General features: G+C 58.9%; 1 pseudogene; it reads left to right on the top strand.

The window, feature by feature from the left end:
• Nucleotides 1-19906, top strand: part of LOC128898180 (gastrula zinc finger protein XlCGF26.1-like) — a 138450-nt pseudogene extending 118544 nt beyond the window's left edge.
• Nucleotides 19907-21160: the final 1254 nt, after the last annotated feature.

Below are 21160 nucleotides of genomic sequence, written 5' to 3'. Positions count from 1 at the left end.
TGCCCCAGAGGTGGAAGCACAGCCCCAGCATTTGCAGCATTTGGACTGGGCATGGACTGATCCAGACTGTGCTGGAACAGAGTGGAGCTGCAGAGCACCTGCAGTGAGCAGCCCTCTGGGTCCTGCAAAGCAACGTCCTGTGGTGTGAGAATGGAGAGTGCCTGAGGTGTGCTGCTGATTGCTGCTGGGCATGGTGCAGATGGCACAGAATGAGGGCTTGGGAATATCAAAGGTTAAGTTGAAAATTTGCTGCCATTACTCCACACCACCCTGCCCCATGCCACCTTCACAGGGACAGTGCTGGCTGAAGCAAAGTACTATAGGGCCTGAAGTTCAGATTGCAACATCAGAGGTTTCCTGTTCTGGTTGCTGCTGTTGGGTTCTGGCTCTCAGGTGCTGGCTCTGTGCTGAGGGGGAGGGCTGCAGGGGTTGAACTCCTGGCTGCTGCTGCTCACTGCTGTGCTTTCTGCAAACAGCCTCAGGTCAGTGTGCATTATGGGATCTCCTTTGGATTCAGCTGTCTTGATGTTGTCTCAAGTCCTTATCTCAGCCCAGAGTGGTTTTTGATTCCTCTGTGTGTTATTTTTCCCTCCCTTCTGTTTTGGGGGGGAACAGGCAGCTTAACCTCTTCTCAGCTCTTCAGCCTGTTCCAGCCCCAGAGTGGAAAGCCAACAGAAGCTTTCTGAGTTCTTCCAAAGGTCTCCATCAGCTTCCCCCTACACCCTCCAACGATCCCAAAAGTCAGTCCTAGGACCATCCAAATCCCAAACACCTAAGATCACCTGAAAGCTCCTGAAGAATGCCTCTGAGATGCCCCTCAAGACTCCTCTGAGAACCTCACTTTCCCCTCCCTGATCTAGGCACACAGCTCCACTCCATCCCTTGGGAGCAAATGCCCCAAAAATTGGGGTGTTGAGGTAGGGATATCTGAAATAAAAGCAAACAGAGAGGATTTGGGTAACTTTGGGGTTTTATTGACACAATAGGGCAATGGACAGAGGATTTCTTACCCCAGGGAGACACAAAGCATTGGGGAAGAACCAGGCAGACCCTGGCAAAGCCCTGCCCAGCTCCATTGGGAGCTCCAGCTGTGCCGACTCAGCACTGTAATTGTTCTCATTAGCAGTAATTGGTGTTCAGAAGGGCAGGAGGCGTTTGTTGCTGCTGGTGTCCCCAGTCCCTGAGAACAGCAAAGGAAAAAGATGATTTTGGTGCTGGAAAGGCCCTCTCAGATGGGTCAGGATTACCCAACAGCTTCTAGGTGGATTTCTGCCTCCCCTCCAGTGCAGGCTGCTCTCCTGTGTGGGTGCAGTGGTGCTTGTTGGGGGTGTCCTTCTCGGTGAAGCGCTTGCTGCAGTCAGCACAAGTGAGGTTTCTCACCGGTGTGGGTGTGGCGGTGGCTGAAGCTCTTTCCACAGTCAGCACAGGTGAACGATTTCTCACCGGTGTGGGTGCGCTGGTGGTAAATGAGAGTGCTCCTCTGGCTTAAGTGCTTCCCGCAGTCAGCACAGCTGAAAGCCTTCTCACAAGTGTGCACAGGACGGTGCTTTGTGAGGTCTCCCTTCCTCGTGAAGCTCTTGCTGCAGTTGGCACAGCTGTAGGGCTTCCCTCAACTGTGGGTGAGTTGATGCTCGATTAGTCTGCTGCTCGTGGTGAAGCTCTTACTGCACTCAGCACAGGGGAACAGATGCTCTCAGGTGTGGATGCGGCGATGGATGGTGAGCGTGGAGCTGTGTTTGAAGCTCTTGCCTCAGTCTCTGCAGGTGAAGGCCTTCTCACTGGTGTGGGTGAGGTGGTGTTGCCTAAGAGCAGCGGTCTCCCTGAACCGCTTGCCACAGCTGTCACAAGAGACGGGTCTCTCTCCAGTGTGGGTGAGGCAATGCCGGCTGAGATTGTAGCGCTGGGTGAAGCTCTCTCCGCAGTCAGCACAGGTGACCGGTTTCCCTCCGGTGTGGGTGCGGCAGTGCCGGATGAGGTTTGAGTTCCAGCTCAACCTCTTGCCACAGTCACCACAGAGGAAGGGCTGGGAGCCAGGCTGTGGGCAGTGGTGCTTCACCTGCTCTGAGCCAGCTGGGAAGCTCTGCCCACACTCAAGGCACTGATTCAGCTGTTTCGGTGACACTGAGGGACCTGCTCTGGCTTCATCCTCCTCCACACATTCCTCCCCCTCATCCTGGTCACATTCATCATCATGGTTATCCTCCTCTTCATAGTCATCATTCTTAACAGCATCATCCTCCATCTTCTCCTCTTTTTCTTCCTTCTCTGCCTTGGGACTGCACATTGGCTTCTCCAACTTGATCTCTGGGTGCTGCTTCTCCTCCCAGCTCTTGTCTGGGTCCTTCTGGGAGGCCATACTGTGGCAGGAAGGGGTCACAGCTCTGCAATAGGGAAGATAGAAGCACCTGAGCCCAGGACCTCAAACCTTGAGATCTTGCCTGGGTCATGACAGTCCCTGACTCCCAACACCTCCCAACTCCCAGCTGGAGGAGAGAATGCAGAGGGAACCTCAAACCTTCAGTTTCTGCCACAGTGTGGGCACAGACCTCTAATACCTGTGCTGAGACCCCAGGTTCCTGTGATCAGTGCCCTAAGCAACCCTGGGACCTACAAGTGGTCTTGTCCCACTCTCCTCAAGCCTGGTGGCATTAGCAGGGTGGTTCCTGGCCCAGGCCCTGTCCTTTGATCTCCCCTGGCTCAGACAATGGAGGCAGTAGCACTGACCAAGGAAGACCAAACCACCTCCAACCTTCTCCCACCACCCTCCACATCCCAACCCCCAAACATCACCTCCTGCTCACAACTCACCCCCAGCAGCCTGGAGCATTCCTCAACTCCCACAACACCTGATGTGCCTCAGAGCCCCTGGAGAGGTGAAATATGCTGGATAGGAGGAGGTGGAGGAGGAGATTGGGAGCTGTCCTGGGGGCCTAGGGTCCTGCTGTTAACTCACTCTGGGTTTCTTACCTGTTGGGCTGCTCGAAGAGGCAGGTCTGCAAACTGCTGTCCCCAGCACACAGGGGAAGGGATGATGGAGAGAGGACTCAGCCCCTGACAGAGAGAAGCAAAGGGCTCAGAGGAGAGCACTGACCTGCAAGGGATGGCTCAGCACTGCCCAGGACCACGCAGCACAGCTCAGCCTTGCTGGGGGCAGCTCCCAAGCACAGCAGCACAGCCACAGCACACAGCCAGGGCTGATCAAGATGGGAGGCCTCAACAAGTGCAGACTCAGCTCCTTGCCCAGCACACAGCCCCCAGCTCACAGCTGCAGGCCAGCACCACAACACAGCTGCCTCCACACAGCCTCTCCCAGCCCTTGCTTGCAGCTTCCTCCCACTGCCTGCCCAGGGCTCTGCTGCCTGCAGCTGCATTTGCCAGCACATCTTGCTCTGGACCCACCTCTCTTCCCTGGCTCTGCCCACACCACACCCACTCCGTGCTCAGCTCTGCCCTGCACACACCTCTCTGCTGCCCACTCCCTAAGAGAAGATCACAGCAGCCCTCAGGACACACACAAAGGAGGGGAAGGCTTCTCGAGGTATGTTTAAGGAAGTGGTTAGATTATGTAGGAATAAAATTAGAGAGGCAAAGGCCCAGTTGGAACTGAAACTGGCCACCTCTGTGAAAGACAATAAAAAGCAATTTACCAAATATATCAATGCTAAAAAGAAGGGCAAGAAGAACCTCCACTCCTTACTGGACCTGGAGGGGAACATGGTGACCGAAGATGAGGAAAAGGCTGAGGTCCTGAACGCCTTCTTTGCCTCGATGTTTAACAGCAAGGTAGGAGTCCAGGATGAGTGGCCTCCTGAGCTGGGTAATAGGGTCGGGGAGCAGTGTAATGCCCCAGAAATCCATGAGGAATTAGTCCGGGACCTGCTGAGCCACTTGGACACCCACAAGTCCATGGGACCGGATGGGATCCATCCTAGGGTGCTAAGAGAGCTGGCAGATGAGCTGGCCGAGCCGCTCTCCATCATTTTCCTCCAGTCCTGGCTCACTGGAGAGGTCCCAGATGACTGGAAACTGGCCAATGTGGTCCCCATCCACAAGAAGGGACGGATGGAGGAACCTGGAAACTACAGACCAGTCAGCCTGACCTCAGTGCCAGGGAAAGTGATGGAACAGATTATCCTGGCGGCAATAACTGCGCACCTGAAGGATGGCCAAGGGCTCAGGTCCAGCCAACATGGATTTAGGAAGGGCAGGTCCTGCCTCTCCAACCTGATCTCCTTCTATGATCAGGTGACCCGTCTGGTGGATGTGGGGAGGCCTGTGGATGTAGTCTATCTGGACTTCAGCAAGGCCTTTGACACCGTCCCCCACAGCAGACTGCTGGCTAAGCTGTCAGCTCGTGGTTTGGACCGCAACACTCTGTGCTGGGTTAGGAACTGGCTGGAGGGCCGAGCCCAGAGAGTGGTGGTGAATGGTGCCACATCTGGCTGGCAGCCAGTCACCAGTGGCGTCCCCCAGGGATCAGTGCTGGGCCCCATCCTCTTTAACATCTTCATTGATGATATGGATGAGGGGGTTGAGTCAGTCATCAGCAAGTTTGCAGATGACACCAAGTTGGGAACAGATGTTAGTCAGTTAGAGGGTGGAAAGGCTCTGCAGAGGGACCTTGACCGACTGGACAGATGGGCAGAGTCCAATGGGATGGCATTTAAGAAGTCCAAGTGCCGGGTGCTGCACTTTGGCCACGGCAACCCCATGCAGAGCTACAGGCTGGGGTCAGAGTGGCTGGAGAGCTCCCAAACAGAGAGGGACCTGGGGGTGCTGATTGACACCTGCCTAAACATGAGCCAGCAGTGTGCCCAGGTGGCCAAGAGGGCCAATGGCATCCTGGCCTGCATTAGGAATAGTGTGGCCAGCAGGAGCAGGGAGGTCATTGTGCCCCTGTACTCTGCATTGGTTAGGCCACACCTTGAGTACTGTGTCCAGTTCTGGGCCCCTCAGTTTAAGAAGGACATCGAGACACTTGAACATGTCCAGAGAAGGGCAACAAGGCTGGGGAGAGGCCTTGAGCACAAGCCCTGTGAGGAGAGGCTGTGGGAGCTGGGATTGTTTAGCCTGGAGAAGAGAAGGATCAGAGGTGACCTCATTGCCCTCTACAACTACCTGAAAGGTGGTTGTAGACAGGAGGGGGTTGGTCTCTTCTCCCAGGCAACCAGCACCAGAACAAGGGGACACAGTCTCAAGCTGTGCCAGGGGAGGTTTAGACTCGAGGTGAGGAAAAAGTTCTTCACTGAACGAGTCATTTGTCATTGGAATGGGCTGCCCAGGGAGGTGGTGGAGTTGCCGTCCCTGGAGGTGTTCAAGGGGAGATTGGACGTGGCACTTGGTGCCATGGTCTAGTTGTGAGGTCTGTTGGAACAGGTTGGACTTGATGATCCTTGGGGTCTCTTCCAACCTTAGTTACTGTGATACTGTGATACAAAGGGAGCTTCATGATCTCTGGAGACGCAGCAAAGGGGGAAGGGACTTGGGCAGCTTCTTGCTAAACCTCTTCAGCCCTCACTGGGATGCTGGAGGAGTCTCTGGCTCCTGCCCAAACCTCACACCTCCAGCACCCTTCACACACCTGCAGCCCAAAGACACTCACTGGAAAGGTTTGGCTTCCTTCTCTCCCTGACCATTTCTCACAGCTTGCTCTTTGCAGCTCTCCTGGAGCTGCCACTCCACATCCCCAAGAGAAAAGGAGGTTGGATGGGAGGGCACAGTGCCCAGGGGCTGCTGTTCATCTCCCAGCTGACACATGCAGAGCTGCAGCACAATTCACTCCTTTCACCTCCTCAAATGCTGACAGATTCTGCCATTCCCTCCACACACATTTGCCACCTGGGCCCTGCATCCTCTCCCCTTTTGGGGGGGACAAGGCCTAATTCCTGCCTGGCCACTCCCAGGCCCTTCCCTCATTCCCAGCCCATCCATGGCCCTGCTGCCTTGGCTGTCCCATGGCCCTGTGTCCCCCACCTCCACTGCCACTGCAGCTGGAAGGGTGGAGTGGGAAATGCTGTGGCTGAGGAAGCCTCTAAGGAACTGGGATGGAAGCAGCAGCACAAGAATGGAAGGGGCCTGAGACTAAAGGCTGGGATCAGCTGGAGGGCTGAAAGAACAGCACCAAACCAAGGGGGGGTTACAGATGAGGGCTAGGGAGGGACCCTGCAGACACCTCAGGCAGCAACTGAGGAGAGCAAGGGGGACAGAGAGGCAGTGAGACCTCAGGTGACTCCTGCCTGCCATGGGGGATGGCTGGGCTGTGTGGCTAGGAGCCCTGAGTGCCTGCTTGGGCTGTGCTGGATGTCAGGAAGGCTCAGGGGACTGTCCTGAGCCAGGCAGGGTTTGGGGCTTTGAGCTTCTGGGGTCAGCTGCTGCCAGCACCATTGGAGGTAGGAGCCAGGCAGAGCCTCACAGCTGCTGAACTAAGCCCTCCCACCCCCTGCAGCCTTCACCCTCCATCTCTCCATCCATTGCTCCAGCTCCACTCACTTGCTGCCCTCTCAGAGTCTCCAAGGCCCCACCAAGTCCCCAGAATTGATCTACAGAGCCAGCATGGCCTGATAGAAGCTTCTGGATGAGAGCATGGAAGAGAATCCCTGTGTTGGGTGGAAGGCACTGGGATGTCTTACACCAGAGAGCAGAGACCTGCAGAAGGGACAGCAGAGTCCAGAGGGACACCACAAAGTGTCATCTATCTCAGTTCATTCCCACAAGGCCTGCACCCACTCTCTACAAAAGAACAGCACAGGCTCTCCAACCTCCTTTGCCCTTCCTCTCTGCTCCCAGCAACATCTTCTGGGATCTCTCTCTGCAGAGGAGCTTTGAGGCCTTGGCACTGCTGCCAACTGCGGCCTGCAGCAGCCTGGCTCACCTGGGAGCTGCCTACCAGGATCTGTAACTGCAGCTCTTGGGCTTGGGGGAGGAGGGGCAGAGAGGCATGGGGGAGGGGGAAGGCATTTGGGGCCTGGGGCTCTGGCCTGGTTTGGTGGAGCTCTGGAGGCAGCTTTGGCCTAGGGAGCTTGCTTGGGTCCCGTGGCCCAGGCACACTATGGAGTGTTGTGCTCTGCACTGTAGGATGCAGCTCTGAACAGCACAGCCATGGGAACTGCCCAATTCCATCCAACCCTCTGGGCACAGCTTGGCATCAACTCCTTTGACAAGGCTCAAAGAGAGCCTCTCTGCCTCCTGAAACCTAAGGCAATCCCCTGCAGAACAAGCTGGAGGAGCTCAAGGGGACAAGCTGCAGAGGGGGCCCAGGGCAACCTCCTGAGCTTCAACAAGAGCAAGGGCAGGGTCCTGCCCCTGGCCTGGCACAATCCTCACAAGCAGCACAGGCTGGGGGAGGAGGGGATAGGAAGCAGCCCTGCACAAAAGGACTGGGGGGTGCTGCTGGACAAGAAGCTGCACAGGAACAGACAGGGGGAGCCTGCAGCCCAGAAGGCCAAGGGCAGCCTGGGCTGCACCAACAGCAGCAGGGCCAGAGATGGACAGAGGCCATCCTGACACTTGGCTCTGCTCTGCTGAGGCTTCACCTGCAGCACTGCAGCCAGCTCTGGAGCCCTCAGCACAGGAAGGACAGGGACCTGATGGAGAGGGCCCAGAGGAGGGACACAAAAATGATCAGGGGCTTGGAGCAGCTCTGCTACCAGGACAGGCTGAGGGAGCTGGGGGTGATCAGGCTGGAGAGGAGAGGAGAAGGCTCTGGGGAGACCTAAGAGTGACCTTCTGGTACCTGAAGGGGACTACAAGAAGGCTGCAGAGGGACTGTTTGCAAAGCCTGCAGGGACAGCACCAGAGGCAATGGCTTCAAACCAGAGCAGAGCAGATTGAGAGTGGAGGTGAGGAACAAGTTCTGCACCAGGAGGCTGCTGGAACACTGCAACAGGTTGCCCAGGGAGGGCCTTGAGGTCCCAGCCCTGCAGAGGTTCAAGGTGAGGCTGGACAGGGCTCTGGGCAACCTGAGCTAGTGCAGGATGTCCCTGCTGACTGCAGAGGGGCTTGGACTGCATCACCTTTGCAGCTCCCTCCCAACCCAAACCACTCCAGGATTCTAGGAGTCTAAGGCCAGCCTCCAGGGAGACCAGGAAGAAGATGAGGCAGAGGAGGACAAGGAAGAGGACCAGGAGGAGGAGAACCAAAATCCCTTCCCATCTCCTCCACACCTCTGCCACATTCCTGGAAAGCTCTTCCAGCTCTGCAGAGTTCATTCTGAAGAGAGCTGAGGGAGTTTCTAGGCTCAGGGATGTGTTGCACACTCTGCACCAGTGCTCCAGAAGCTTTCCAAGTGCCCTCCAAACCAGCAGCACAGCTCTGCTGGCACACAATGCCAGGCTGCAAGGGACCCCAAGGCTCAGCTGCTCCAACCCTGCCAGCTGACACTGGGCTTGACAGGAGCTGGCCCAGCCCCCTGCCAAGCTGAGCCTTCCAACTCTGCCCTGCAGGGGAATCCACCACTGCCCTGGGGAGATGATTCCAAGGGCTGACTGGGAGGGGAAAGCTTTTGCCCCTGCAGGGCACTGCTCCACTTCAGCTCAGCTCTTGCAGCTCAGAGCCAGCCCCCAAGCTCACACTCAAATCTAACATGCAGACTCAGCTCCTGGGCCTGATCAGAGCCAGCAACTAAGGTCAGAACCACTTATCAAGCTCCACAACCAGCCCCCAAGCTCAGCACCAGCCTCTGAGCTTGATAACCCGCAACTAAGGTCAGAAACTCTTCCCAAGTTCAGAGCCATCTCCTGAGCTCAGTGCCACCAGCTAAGGTCACAACCACTTCCCAAGCTCAAGAACCAGAATCTGAGCTCAATGGCAGCCCCAGAGATTAAGAACCAGCCCCCGAGCCCAGAGCCAGCCCCCAAGCCCAAGGAACAGCCCTGAGCTCAGGGAACAAGCTCCTGAGCTCAGACCCAGATCCCAAGCCCAGAACCTCTTCCCAAGCTCAGAGACATCCCCTGAGCTCAGCACCAACCCCCGAGCCCTGAGCCAGACCCTAAGCTCTAGAAACAGCAACTAAGGTCAGAACCACTTCCCAAGGTCAGAACCACTTCCCAAGGTCAAGACCCAGCTCCCAAGCTCAACATCCTGCCCCTCCTGGGGGCACCAGAGCTGCACACAGTACTCCAGCTGGCAGCACAGAATGCTGCCAGCACAAAAACAATTGCAGCAAAAGCCTCAAGCTGTGCTCAGCTGCCAAACCAAAGGGAGCTGAACCTGGCCACAGGAGAAAGTACCAAAGTGAGCCAAGAGACTGATCCAACACCCAAGGCTGCACAAAACAACCAGTAAGAGCTTCAAGCAACAGCAGACCTGCAGCTGGGCTGCAAAGCTCTACAGAAGAAAACCACTCCAGAAGGGCTCCAGGGCCCCAGGGATTGCACAGCCCAGGCTGTCACTCTCCTCCTGCACAAGGAAAGCTTGACTTGGCCACAAGAAGCCAAACACTTCCCCACACCAATCCCTGCACACCACTTGACTTTCAACCTCCTTCAAGCCCTTGGCTGCCAGCAGGACTTGCAGAGCACTGCAATTGCTTTGCTCACTTGCAGCAATCATTTCCTTCCCTTCCCAGCTCACTGCACAGCACAGAGCAGCAAGGGAATTGCTTTGTCTTCTGCTGAAGCTCCGCCAAGGAAGCTGCAGGACTTCTCACCACCAAAACAGTCCAGAACAGGCTGCCCCCAGACCAAGCCAAACCTTTCAGTCCAAGTCAATGCAGCTCCTCAGCCACAAGCAGACACTCAACAGCTCAGTCTAACTTGGCTGCCTGCCAACCAGCATTTCCCCAGGGGCAGAGCAGCTGCAGCAGAGCAGTCTGCTTCTGACCATGCTTCCTGCCAGCAGAGCTGACAAAAGCTCTGCACAGCTCTCAGCCTGCAGCCACACAGCAAAAGCTCCTCCTGCCCTGAGCCTTTCTGTGCTCAGGAGGCCTGGAGAGAAAATGAGAATCACTCTGCAACCCCCCAGGGAATCTTTGTGCCTCAAGAGCTTGCAGAGCACAGAGGCCTCGGATGCCACCACCCCCAGCACAGCTAAACCCAGCTGAGCCCAGCCCCAGGCGCCCCTAAGCTCAGGCTCAGCACAGCACCCACGCCTGACACCCCCACGGCACCCAGCACACAGCCTGCCCACAGCTCCCCCCCGCGCCTGGCCCTCAGCCCAGCCGCTGCCCTTCAGCACAGCAGCCGCCCGGCAGCTGCCGGCACAAAGCCTCCGACCCCCCAGGGCTCCCCACACCCCCCCCACAGCAGCCTCTGCTGCCAGCCACCCCCCACGCTCACCACCACCTCTCCTGCACACAGCAGCCCCCACAGCGCCGCTGCCAGCTCAGCTCTGCTGCCAGCCCAGCCCCCAGCACAGGGACACAGGGCCGGGGCCAGCCCCTGCAGCCCACCCATGGCTCCCCCTGCAGCACAGCAGCAGCCAAAGGGGGCCTGCAGCTGCCCCGAGCAGGGGGAGGCAGCAGCACAGCACCACAAGGAGACCCCAAACACACCCACCCCGACCCCACCCACGCACCCACACCCCCACACACCCCTCCCACAGCCCCACCCACGACACCCACCCACCCCAACCCCTCTGCCCTACTCCACACACCCCCCCACAGACATCCCCCCCACAACTCCCCACACCGCCCCCACCCCCACACCCCCCCACAGCTCCCCACACCCTGCCCACAGACACACACAGCTCCCCACACCCGCAGCCACCCCCTCGCAGCACCCCAGCACTCCCCACCCCGACCCACACCACAGCCACACACAGCCTCCCCCAGCACCAACAACTCCTACCCCCAAACCCACACAACCCCACGGGCTCCTGCCCAGCCCCTCACACGCCCCTCTCGGCCCCCAAGCCCCCACCCAACCGAACAGACGCCCCCACAGCTGCACAGCCCCCACCGACCACCCCCCACAGCCCCACGGACACCAGCCCCACACCTCACGGCTCCCTCCTCAAGCCCAGCTCCAGGACACAGCCCTCAGCCCCAGGGCATCCCAATGCCGACCCCAGGAGCCGCTCCCCCGAGCCCCAAGGGATCCCCACTCCAGCATCCCCCGCTCTGCCCCGCGGCTGCCCACACCTACCCCACAGCCCAGGCCCGAGGGGCGCGGAGCAGCAGCGAGAGGCAGGAGGAAGAGCTCGGAGCAGAGGCAGCTGCCGCCTGCCGTCCCCTGCAGCCTCCTGGCAGCCTGGGCGAGCAGAGAACGATGTAAGGGAGGCCCCGAAGCGGCCACGTTGCAGCCCGGCGGAGGCGGGGGCTGGGGCCGCAGAGGAAGTCCCGCCCACGGGCGGGCAGCCTTAGCCAATGAGAGGCGGCGGGAGCGCGGCAGCTCCTCCCCCTGCTGGCTGCCGAGGCACAGCGAGGAGCTGCCGCTGCCGGCCGCGGCCGCCATTGTTGCTGCCCCGCGGGGAGCGGCAGCGGGGCCGGAGCGCGGCAGAAGTGCCGGAGGTGCTGGCGGGCGAGCGGCAGCTGCCGGCTGGGGAGCTGCAGCGGAGCGGGGAAGGCTCTGGCTGCGGGGGGCTGGCGGGGGCGTGTGTGGAGCTGGGGGGCGGGAGGGGCGCGGGGGGCAGGGGGCTCCGTGGGGCCGGGGCAGGGTTGGTGGGGTCGGGGTGGGTGGGGCTGGGGGCAGCCTCTGGAGGGGCAGAAGGAGGAACTGTGGGGGGTGGGGAGGCTGTGGGGAGGGCATCTGTGGGGTCTGGCATGGCTGGGTTTTGGGGCAGGGGGCAGCGGTAGGGCTGGGGGGGGTGGGGTTGGGATCCATTGGGGCTGGGGGTTGGGATCTGGATCCTTTGGGAGCCCCGGGGGAGAGCTGTGGCTGGGATCAGGATCCCCTGGGGCTGAGGGGGATCTCGGGGCCGGGCTTGGGCTCCTGTGGGGCTGGGTGGGGGTCTGCGGGGGGAGTTCCAGCCCCGAAACCCCAAACAGCCTCCCCGGACCCCCTGTGCCCCCCCGGGCAGCCCAGGCTGGCCCCTGCCACAAACAGGAGGAGCAAAGGCACAGCCCAAAATGCCTCCCGGAGCTCAGAATGTTCCCCAGGACACCAAAGTGAGAACCCAGGAGCCTGAGCTGGCCCCCAGGGAGCCAAACCCCCAGCCTGGGACCCCAAAATGCCTGCCTGGGACCCTCAGTTCCTGCCCTGGCACCCCAAAAGTATCCCCAAGGGGCATGCGGAGCTTGGGCTTGAGGTTTTCCTTCCTCCCTTCGTGTTTGAGTCCCCAGGTTCCCACCGCCTGCTGCGGAACATCTTGGGGCTGCCTCCAGCCCTCGCAGCAGCCTCTCTCGGGTTGCAATCAGCTTGGGTTGGGCTCAGGTTGGCTTTGAGCTTTTCCCCTTCGGCTGTGAGCTGAAGGCAGCTCAGGAAGAAAGTTCTGACTGCAGGCTGCAGAGAGAGGACTTGGGGCCGCAGGAGGAAGCTTGAGGAGGGCTTTGGAGGAGCCCAGAGCGCTTGTGCAGGGCAGAGACACAAAGAGGTCCCTGAGCCATAGCCGCCGCCCCCAGCGCTCCCCGTCCCCCGCGGCCCCTCCCGCCCCGCCACACCTCACCACCCCGCAGCTCTGTCGCGACAGCGCTGTCCGCGCGCACAGCCCAGGCACTGCTCCACGCTCCGCAGCCCCTGGCCGGGAGGCAGCCGCAATGGTGCCTGCGGCCGGCAGGGGCGGTTCCCTGCTGAGACTTGGGGGCGTGGCTGGGCTGTTTCGGCGGCTCTGATTGGCTGCGGCTGCCCGGCCGTGGGTGCAGCAATGGCGGCCGCGGCTGGCAGCGGCAGCTCCTCGCTGTACCTCGGCAGCGCCCAGGGGGAGGAGCTGCCGCGGTCTGGGCGCTTCTGATTGGCTGCGGCCGCCCGCTCGTGGGCGGGACTTCCGTTGCAGCCTGCTAGCTGCTTCCGCTCCCCGGCACACGTGGCCGCAGCAGCCGGAGGGGCCGGGCCGGGGTCTCCCTCCCAGCGCTCTCTGCTCGGCAGCAGCCTGCCGGGGCCGGCGGCTCCCTGTGCGCTGAGCTCTTCCTCCTCCTCCTCCTCCTCCTCCTCCTCCTCCTCCTGCTCCTGCTCTGCTTCGATCTTGTCCCGGGGTCTGTGGGGCTGAGTTGGGGGTGGTGGGGTGGGGATGAGGGAATGCTCTGTGGGGGGCTGCGAGGGGTCGGGAGGGTCGCTTGGGTTGGGGAAGGATTTGTGGGGCAGGGGTCGGTGGGGCTGGGGCGGGGAGAGCCTCTGCGGGGACCTGGGGGGAATCGGTGGGGTTTGGTTGGGGGCTTCTGCGGATATGTGGGGGGGGGTCCGTGGGATACGGGGGAGATCCGTGGGGTACGGGGTGGGGGTGGGTCTGTGAAGTCCGGGGGAGCTCTGCAAGCTTGGCGCTTGGGGCCTGCGCGGTTTGGGGTTGGGGTCGCTGTGATTGTGGGGACCTCTGTACGGCTGTGGGGGTCTGCGGTGTTGGGGGTGGTCGCGGGGGGGGCTGTGGGGTAGGGCAGAGGTGTGCAGGGTCGGTGAGCGTCGTCTGTGCTGTTCTGGGAGGGGTCTGTGCGGTTGGGGGGCCGCGGGTGGGGTTGGGGTGGGGGGTTGGTGGGGTTCCTTGTGCTGCTGACTCCCCCTGCTAGGGGCAGCTGCAGGCCCCCTTTGGCTGCTGCTGTGCTGCAGGCGGAGCCATGGGTGGGCTGCAGGGGCTGGCCCCGGCCCTGTGTCCCTGTGCTGGGGGCTGGGCTGGCAGCAGAGCTGAGCTGGCAGCGGCGCTGTGGGGGCTGCTGTGTGCAGGAGAGGTGGTGGTGAGCGTGGGGGGTGGCTCGCAGCAGAGGCTGCTGTGGGGGGGTGTGGGGGAGCCCTGGGGGGTCGGAGGCTTTGTGCCAGCAGCTGCCGGGCGGCTGCTGTGCTGAAGGGCAGCGGCTGGGCTGAGGGCCAGGCGCGGGGGGGAGCTGTGGGCAGGCTGTGTGCTGGGTGCCGTGGGGGTGTCAGGCGTGGGTGCTGTGCTGAGCCTGAGCTGAGGAGCGCCTGGGGCTGGGCTCCGCTGGGTTTGGCTGTGCTGGGGGTGGTGGCATCCGAGGCCTCTGTGCTCTGCAAGCTCTTGAGGCACAAAGATTCCCTGGGGGGTTGCAGAGTGATTCTCAGTTTCTCTCCAGGCCTCCTGAGCACAGAAAGGCTCAGGGCAGGAGGAGCTTTTGCTGCTGGTTGTTTTGTGCAGCCTTGGGTGTTGGATCATTCTCTTGGCTCAGTTTGGTCCTTTCTCTTGTGGCCAGGTTCAGCTCCCTTTGGTTTGGCAGCTGAGCACAGCTTGAGGCTTTTGCTGCAATGGTTTTTGTGCTGGCAGCATTCTGTGCTGCCAGCTGGTGTGCTGTGTGCAGCTCTGGTGCCCCCAGGAGGGGCAGGAGGTTGAGCTGTTGGAGGGGGTGTGGAGGAGGTCATGGGGGTGGTGGGAGGGCTGTGGCAGCTCCCCTGTGGGGGTGGTCTGAGACGGTTGTGTCTGCTGAGGCTGGAGAGGAGAAGGCTGTGGGGAGAGGTTGGAGCAGCCTTGTGGTAGCTGCTGGGGGCTGCAGGAGAGCTGGGGAGGGACTTCTGTGAGGGGCTGGGAGTGATGGGCTGAGTGGGACTGGATTTAAGGTTGAGGAGGGCAGATCTGGAGTGGAGCTTGGGAGGCAATAGTTTGGAGTGGGGGTGGTGAGAGCCTGGAGCAGGTTGGGCAGGGAGGTGCTGGCTGCCCCCTCCCTGGAGGTGCTGAGGGTGAGGTTGGCTGAGGGCTTGGGCAGCCTGGTGTGGTGGAAGGTGTCTGTGGGCATGGCAGGGGGTTGGAGCTGTCTGATCTTTGGGGTCCCTTCCAGCCTAAAGCATTCTCTGAATGCTTCAATTTGGACACTTGGCAGAACTGCAATGAAGGAGCACTTTTGATCTGTGTCTGAGCCTGGTGGTTTCATCTGAGCTTGGGAGCTGCTTCTGCACTTCTGATCTGGCTCTGAGCTTTGGGGCTGGCTCTGAGCTTTTGAGCTGCTTCTGAACATGGAAGCTGGGTCTGAACTTGGGAAATGATATTTGATGATTCTTGAGCTTGGGAGCTGCATCTGAACTTGGGATCTGGTTCTGCACTTTTGCTCTTGGCCTGAGCTTTAGAGCTGGTTCTGCACTTTTGCTCTTGGCCTGAGCTTGGGATCTGGTTCTGCACTTTTGATCTTGGCCTGAGCTTGGGATCTGGTTCTGCACTTTTGATCTTGGCCTGAGCTTTGGAGCTGGTTCTGCACTTTGGAACTAGTTCTGCACTTTTGATCTGGGTCTGAGCTTGGGGTGCTGGTTCTAGAGCTTGGGAGCTGATTCTAGCACTTGGGGGCTGGCTCTGAGCTTGGGAGCTGTCTCTGAGCTTATTTGCTGGTTCTTAGCTTGGGAGCTGCATCTGAGCTTGGGATCTGGGTCTGCATTGTGATCTGGGTCCGGGCTTGGGAGCCATGGCTGAGCCTTGGAGCTGGTTTTATACTTTTGATCTGGCTGTGAGCTTGGGGCTAGGCCTGAGCTTGGGAGCTGCTTCTGCACTTTTGATATGGGTCTGAGCTTGGTAACTGCATCTGAGCTTTGGAGCTGGTTCTGCAGTTTAGATCTGGCTGTGAGCTTGGGATCTGGGTTGGTACTTTTGATCTGAGTCTGAGCTTGGGGGCTGGCTCTGAACTTGAGGGCTGCTTCTGAGCTTGGGATGTTGGTCTGAGCCTGGGGGCTGTGTCTGAGCTTGGGAGCTGCTTCTGCACTTTTGATCTGGGTCTGAGCTTGAGAGCTTGTTCTGAGCTTTGGAGCTGCTTCTGAACATGGGAGCTGGGTCTGAACTTGGGAAATGGTTCTGAGCTTATTTGCTGCTTCTGAGCTTTGGATCTGGTTCTGCACTTTTGCTCTCTCTCTGAGCTTGGGAGCTGGCTCTGCACATTTGATCTGAGTCTGACCTTAGTAGCTGCTTCTGAGCTTGGGATCTGGTTCTGCACTTCTGATCTGGCTCTGACTTCAGAGGCTGGCACTGACCTTGGTTGCTGGTTCTTGAGCCTGGGGGCTGGCTCTTAGCTTATTTGCTGGTTCTTGAGTATGATAGATGCATCTGAGCTTGTGATCTGGTTCTGCACTTTTGATCTGGGTTTGAGCTTGGGAGCTGATTCTAGAGCTTGGGGACTGGCTCTAAGCTTGGGATGTGGTTCTGACCTTCGTTGCTGTCTTGTGAGCATGGGAGCTGGGAGTGAGCTTCTGAGCTGGGTGTGATGTTGGGCCCTGCCTTGAATTTAAAATGAGAGAGTTCAGCCAGTTGGAAGTTGAAGCTGAGCTGCTTTGCACTGCAGTGCTTCAGAGTTTGTGATGCTCCAAAGGCAGATCTCAAAGAGCTGCTGCAAGAGTTGAGCTGAAGTGGAACAGTGCCCTGCAGAGGAAAAAGCAGGGGCTGGGAGGGCTTAGTTCAGCAGCTGTGTGGCTCTGCCTGGGTCCTACCTACAATAGTGCTGGCAGCAGCTGACCCCAGAAGCTCAAAGCCCCAAACCCTGCCTGGCTCAGGACAGTCCCCTGAGCCCTCCTGACATCCAGCACAGCCCAAGCAGGCACTCAGGGCTCCTAGCCACACAGCCCAGCCATAGCCCATGGCAGGAGTCACCTGAGGTCTCACTCCCTCTCTGTCCCCCTTCCTCATCAGTTGCTGCCTGAGGTGTCTGCAGGCTTCCTCCCCTGCCCTCATCTGTAACTCCGCCTTAGCTTGGTGCTGTTCTTTCAGCCCTCCAGCTGATCCCAGCCTTTAGTCTCAGGCCCCTTCCATTCTTGTGCTGCTGCTTCCAGCCCAGTTCCTTAGAGGCTTCCTCAGCCACAGCATTTCCCACTCCACCCTTCCAGCTGCAGTGGCAGTGGAGGTGGGGGACACAGGGCCATGGATGGGCTGGGGCTGAGGGAAGGGCCTGGGAATGGTCAGGCAGGAATTAGGCCTTGTCCCCCCCGAGAAGGGGAGAGAATCCAGGGCCCAGGTGGCAAATGTGTGTGCAGGGAATGGCAGAATCTGGCAGCATTTGAGGAGGTGAAAGGAGTGAATTGTGCTGCAGCTCTGCATGTGTCAGCTGGGAGATGAACAGCAGCCCCTGGGCACTGTGCCCTCCCATCCAACCTCATTTTCTCTTGGGGCTGTGGAGTGGCAGCTCCCGGAGATCTGCAGAAGAGACAGCTGAGAGAAATGATCAGGGAGAGAAGGAAGCCAAACCCTTTCCAGTGAGTGTCTTTGGGCTGCAGGTGTGTGAAGGGTGCTGGAGGTGTGAGGTTTGGGCAGGAGCCAGAGACTCCTCCAGCATCCCAGTGAGGGCTGAAGAGGTTTAGCAAGAAGCTGCCCAAGTCCCTCCCCACTTTGCTGCATCTCCAGAGATCATGAAGCTCCCTTTGTGTGTGTCCCGAGGGCTGCTGTGATCTTCTCTTGGGGAGTGGGCAGCAGAGAGGTGTGTGCAGGGCAGAGCTGAGCACAGAGTGGGTGTGGTGGGGGCAGGGTCAGGGAGGAGAGCTGGGACCAGAGCGAGATCTGGCAAATGCAGCTGCAGGCAGCAGAGCCCTGGGCAGGCAGTGGGAGGAAGCTTTAGGCAAGGGCTGGGAGAGGCTGTGTGGAGGCAGCTGTGTTGTGGTGCTGGCCTGCAGCTGTGTGCTGGGGGCTGTGTGCTGGGCTTGGGAGCTGTCTGCACTTGCTGAGGCTTCCCATCTTGAACAGCCCTGGCTGTGTGCTGTGGCTGTGCTGCTGGGCTTGGGAGCTGCCCCCAGCAAGGCTGAGCTGTGCTGCGTGGTCCTGGGCAGTGCTGAGCCATCCCTTGCAGGTCAGTGCTCTCCTCTGAGCCCTTTTCTTCTCTCTGTGGCAGGAGCTCTGTCCCTCTCTCCCATCATCCCTGCCCCTGTGTGCTGTGGAAGAGCAGAGTTTGCAGATCTGCCCCTTGGAGCAGCCCAACAGGTAAGGCACCCATAGTGGGGCAACTGCAGGACCCCAGTCCCCAGAATCCCAGAGTCCCAGGGCACGTCCCAGCCTCCTCCACCTCCTCCTACCCACCACATTTCATCCCTCCAGGGGCTCTGAGGCACATCAGGTGTTGGAGTCTGGAAACTCCCCAGGCTTGTGGGGGTCAGTTGTGTGTCAGGAGGTGGTGTTTGGGGTTGGGATTTGGAGGGTGGTGGGAGAAGGTTAAAGGTGGTTTGGTCTTCATTGGTCAGTGCTGCTGCCTCCATTGTCTGAGCCAGGAGAGATCAAAGGACAGGGCCTGGGCCAGGAGCCACCCTGCCAATGCTGCCAGGCTCGAGGAGAATGGGACAAGACCACTTGTAAGCCCCAGGGTACCTCAGGGCACTGATCACAGGAACCTGGGATCTCAGCACAGGTATTAGAGGTCTGAGCCCACACTGTGACAAAAACTGAAGGTTTGAGGTCCCCTGTGCATTCTCTCCTCCATCTGGGTGTTGGGAGGTGTTGGGAGTCAGGTACTGTTATGTCCCAAGCAGGATCTGCGGTTTTCTGATCCTGGGCTCAGGTGCTTCCATGTTCCAAATCTCACTGCTGTAACCCCTTTCTGCCACAGTATGGACTCACAGAAGCATCCAGAGAAAAGCTGGGAGGAGAAGCAGCACCCAGAGATCAAGTTGGAGCAGCCAAAGTTCAGCCTGAAGGGAGAGGAGAAGGAGGAGAAAGAGAACAAGATGGAGGATGGTGATGCTGAGGAGAATGATGACGATGATGATGATGAAGAGGATAACCATGAGGATGAAGGCGATCAGGATGAGGAGGAAAAGGAATTTGCAGAGGATAAAGCCAGAGCAGGTCCCTCTGTGCCACCCAAGCAGCTGAATCAGTGCCCTGAGTGTGGGCAGAGCTTTCCACTTGGCTCCGAGCAGGTGAAGCACCACTGCCCCTACCCTGGCCCCCGGCCCTTTGTCGTGACTGTTGCAAGAGGGTGAGCAAGAGCTCTGAGTATATCCAGCATTGCCGCACTCACACTGGAGAGAAACCTGTCACCTGTGCTGACTGTGGGCAGAGCTTCACCCAGCGCTCTCATCTCACCTGGCACTGCCTCACCCACACTGGAGAGAAGGCCTTCTCTTGTGACATCTGTGGTAAGCTCTTCAGGCAGAGCTCTCATCTTAGGCAACACCACCTCACCCACACCAGTAAGTCCTTCACCTGCAGGGACTGCGGCAAGAGCTTCAAAACCAGTTCCACCCTGACCATCCACCGCCGCATCCACACAGGAGAGTATCTGTTCCCCTGTGCTGAGTGCAGCAAGAGCTTCACCAGGAGCAATATATTCATCCAGCACCCACTCATCCACAGCGGTGAGAGGCCATACAGCTGTGCCGACTGTGGCAAGAGCTTCAACAGCAGCTTACTTTGTAACCGGCATCGCCGCACCCACACGGGAGAGAAGCTGTTCCCCTGTGCTGAGTGCGGCAAGATCTTCACCACGAGCACCACTTACGGTCGGCACCAACTCATCCACACTAGCGAGAAACCATACAGCTGTGCCGACTGCGGCAAGAGCTTCAACTGCAGCTCTGTTCGAGATCAGCACCGCCGTACCCACACCCGTGAGAAGCCATACATCTGTGCTGACTGTGGCAAGTGTTTCGCTCAGACGGTTACCCTGAACCACCACCGGATTGTGCACAGCACTGAGAAGTCCTTCACCTGCAGGGACTGCGGCAAGAGCTTCACCACGAGCACCGGACTCATCCGACACCAACTCATCCATGGCGGTGAGAAACCATACAGCTGCGCCGACTGCGGCAAGTGCTTCACTCAGAAGGGATATCTCAACGAGCACCGTTGTGTGCATACCGGTGAGAAACCTTTCAACTGCGACGACTGCAGCAAGACCTTCGCTGCTAAGAGTAATTTTAACAGGCACCGCCGCAGCTACTGCAGGGGAGGCAGAAATAGACCTACCCAGGGTCTATTGCAGTAATCCTAACCTGCCTGAGACAGCTTTTATCAGCAGATTAAACTAAAAATCACCTATTTTTCCTCTGTATTTCTCAGAGGCTGGAGGCTCTGGCAGGAACAAACACCTTCTGCCCTTCTGAACACGAATTAGTGCTGATGAGAACAGTTACACTGCTGAGTTGGCTCAGCCAGAGCTGCCATTGGTGCTGGTCTGAGCTTTGCCAGGGTCTGTCTGGTTCTTCCCCAATGCTTTGTCTCTCCCTGGGGTAAGAAGCCCTCTGTCCATTGACCAATTGTGTCAATAAACCCCAAAAGTTACCCAAATCCTCTCTGTTTGCTTTTATTTCAGATATCCCTGCCTCAACACCCCAATTTTTGGGGCATTTGCTCCTGTGGTGAAGGCACATTGTGCCGAGACATTGAATCTTGCCCCAGCATGTGGGCAAGCTCCCCCTCCCTCAGGAGGAAGACAAAAGCCAGGCTAGCACGCTGCTGGTGCATGCTGTGCTCGTGCATTCTCCAAATATGGAAGAATTCTAGCTTCATGCTTTCCCATAGGCTGAAGCCAGTTGTTTATGAGAATGCCCATTGGTCAAACCCAGCCTCGAGGTATTCTATAAGTATTATCCCAGTGAGTAAACAAGTGCTTTTCCTGCCTTCCTGCCTTCCTCCTCCATTTCTGTCTCTGTGCTAGCTCGAGAGTTAAGTCCGAGCCACTGCCTCTGCAACTGAGTTTATTGTTGAGCTTCTGTTACATACATGCACGCATATCAAGGCATCTGCATGTGAGAAGCGACTGGAGGAATTATTTCCATAGAGGAAGGATACCACGCTGAGCTGAGAAGCCAGCGTTGTCACAGCCAGTCCCACTGACCGGGAGAGGAACCCCCCCCGTCGCTACTGCATGGACTGGATCAACCCCGAGGGTAAGATCTGCCTAATTATCGGGGAGAAGGGACGTGACCGTGCCAGGTCCCCGCGCAATTGCTTAACCCCACTACAGTGGAGAGAAGAGCGCCACGTGCCGCTCCGAGCCCTGTTAACTCCAGGGATTACTCAGCAGCATTCGTGCTTACACTGCACTGAACTCCCCCCCCCGGACCGCTCCGGGTATCCTGCTGTTGCTTTGAGCCCAGCAGACGAGAAGCTGCTGCCTGAGAGAACTTGCTGAGCCGGGGCCGCCCCTGCAGATCTGCATACCGCCGCGTCCCCCAGGCAAGTCTGCCGGCGATCGCCGTCCCGCCGTGTGGTGCGGATCAACTCTGAGGACCAGCTC

This window comes from Dryobates pubescens, chromosome 19 (assembly GCF_014839835.1).
Source record: "Dryobates pubescens isolate bDryPub1 chromosome 19, bDryPub1.pri, whole genome shotgun sequence".
NCBI lineage: Eukaryota > Metazoa > Chordata > Aves > Piciformes > Picidae > Dryobates > Dryobates pubescens.
Note: the sequence above shows the minus strand (reverse complement) of the source record. Positions and strands in the feature narration are given on the sequence as shown.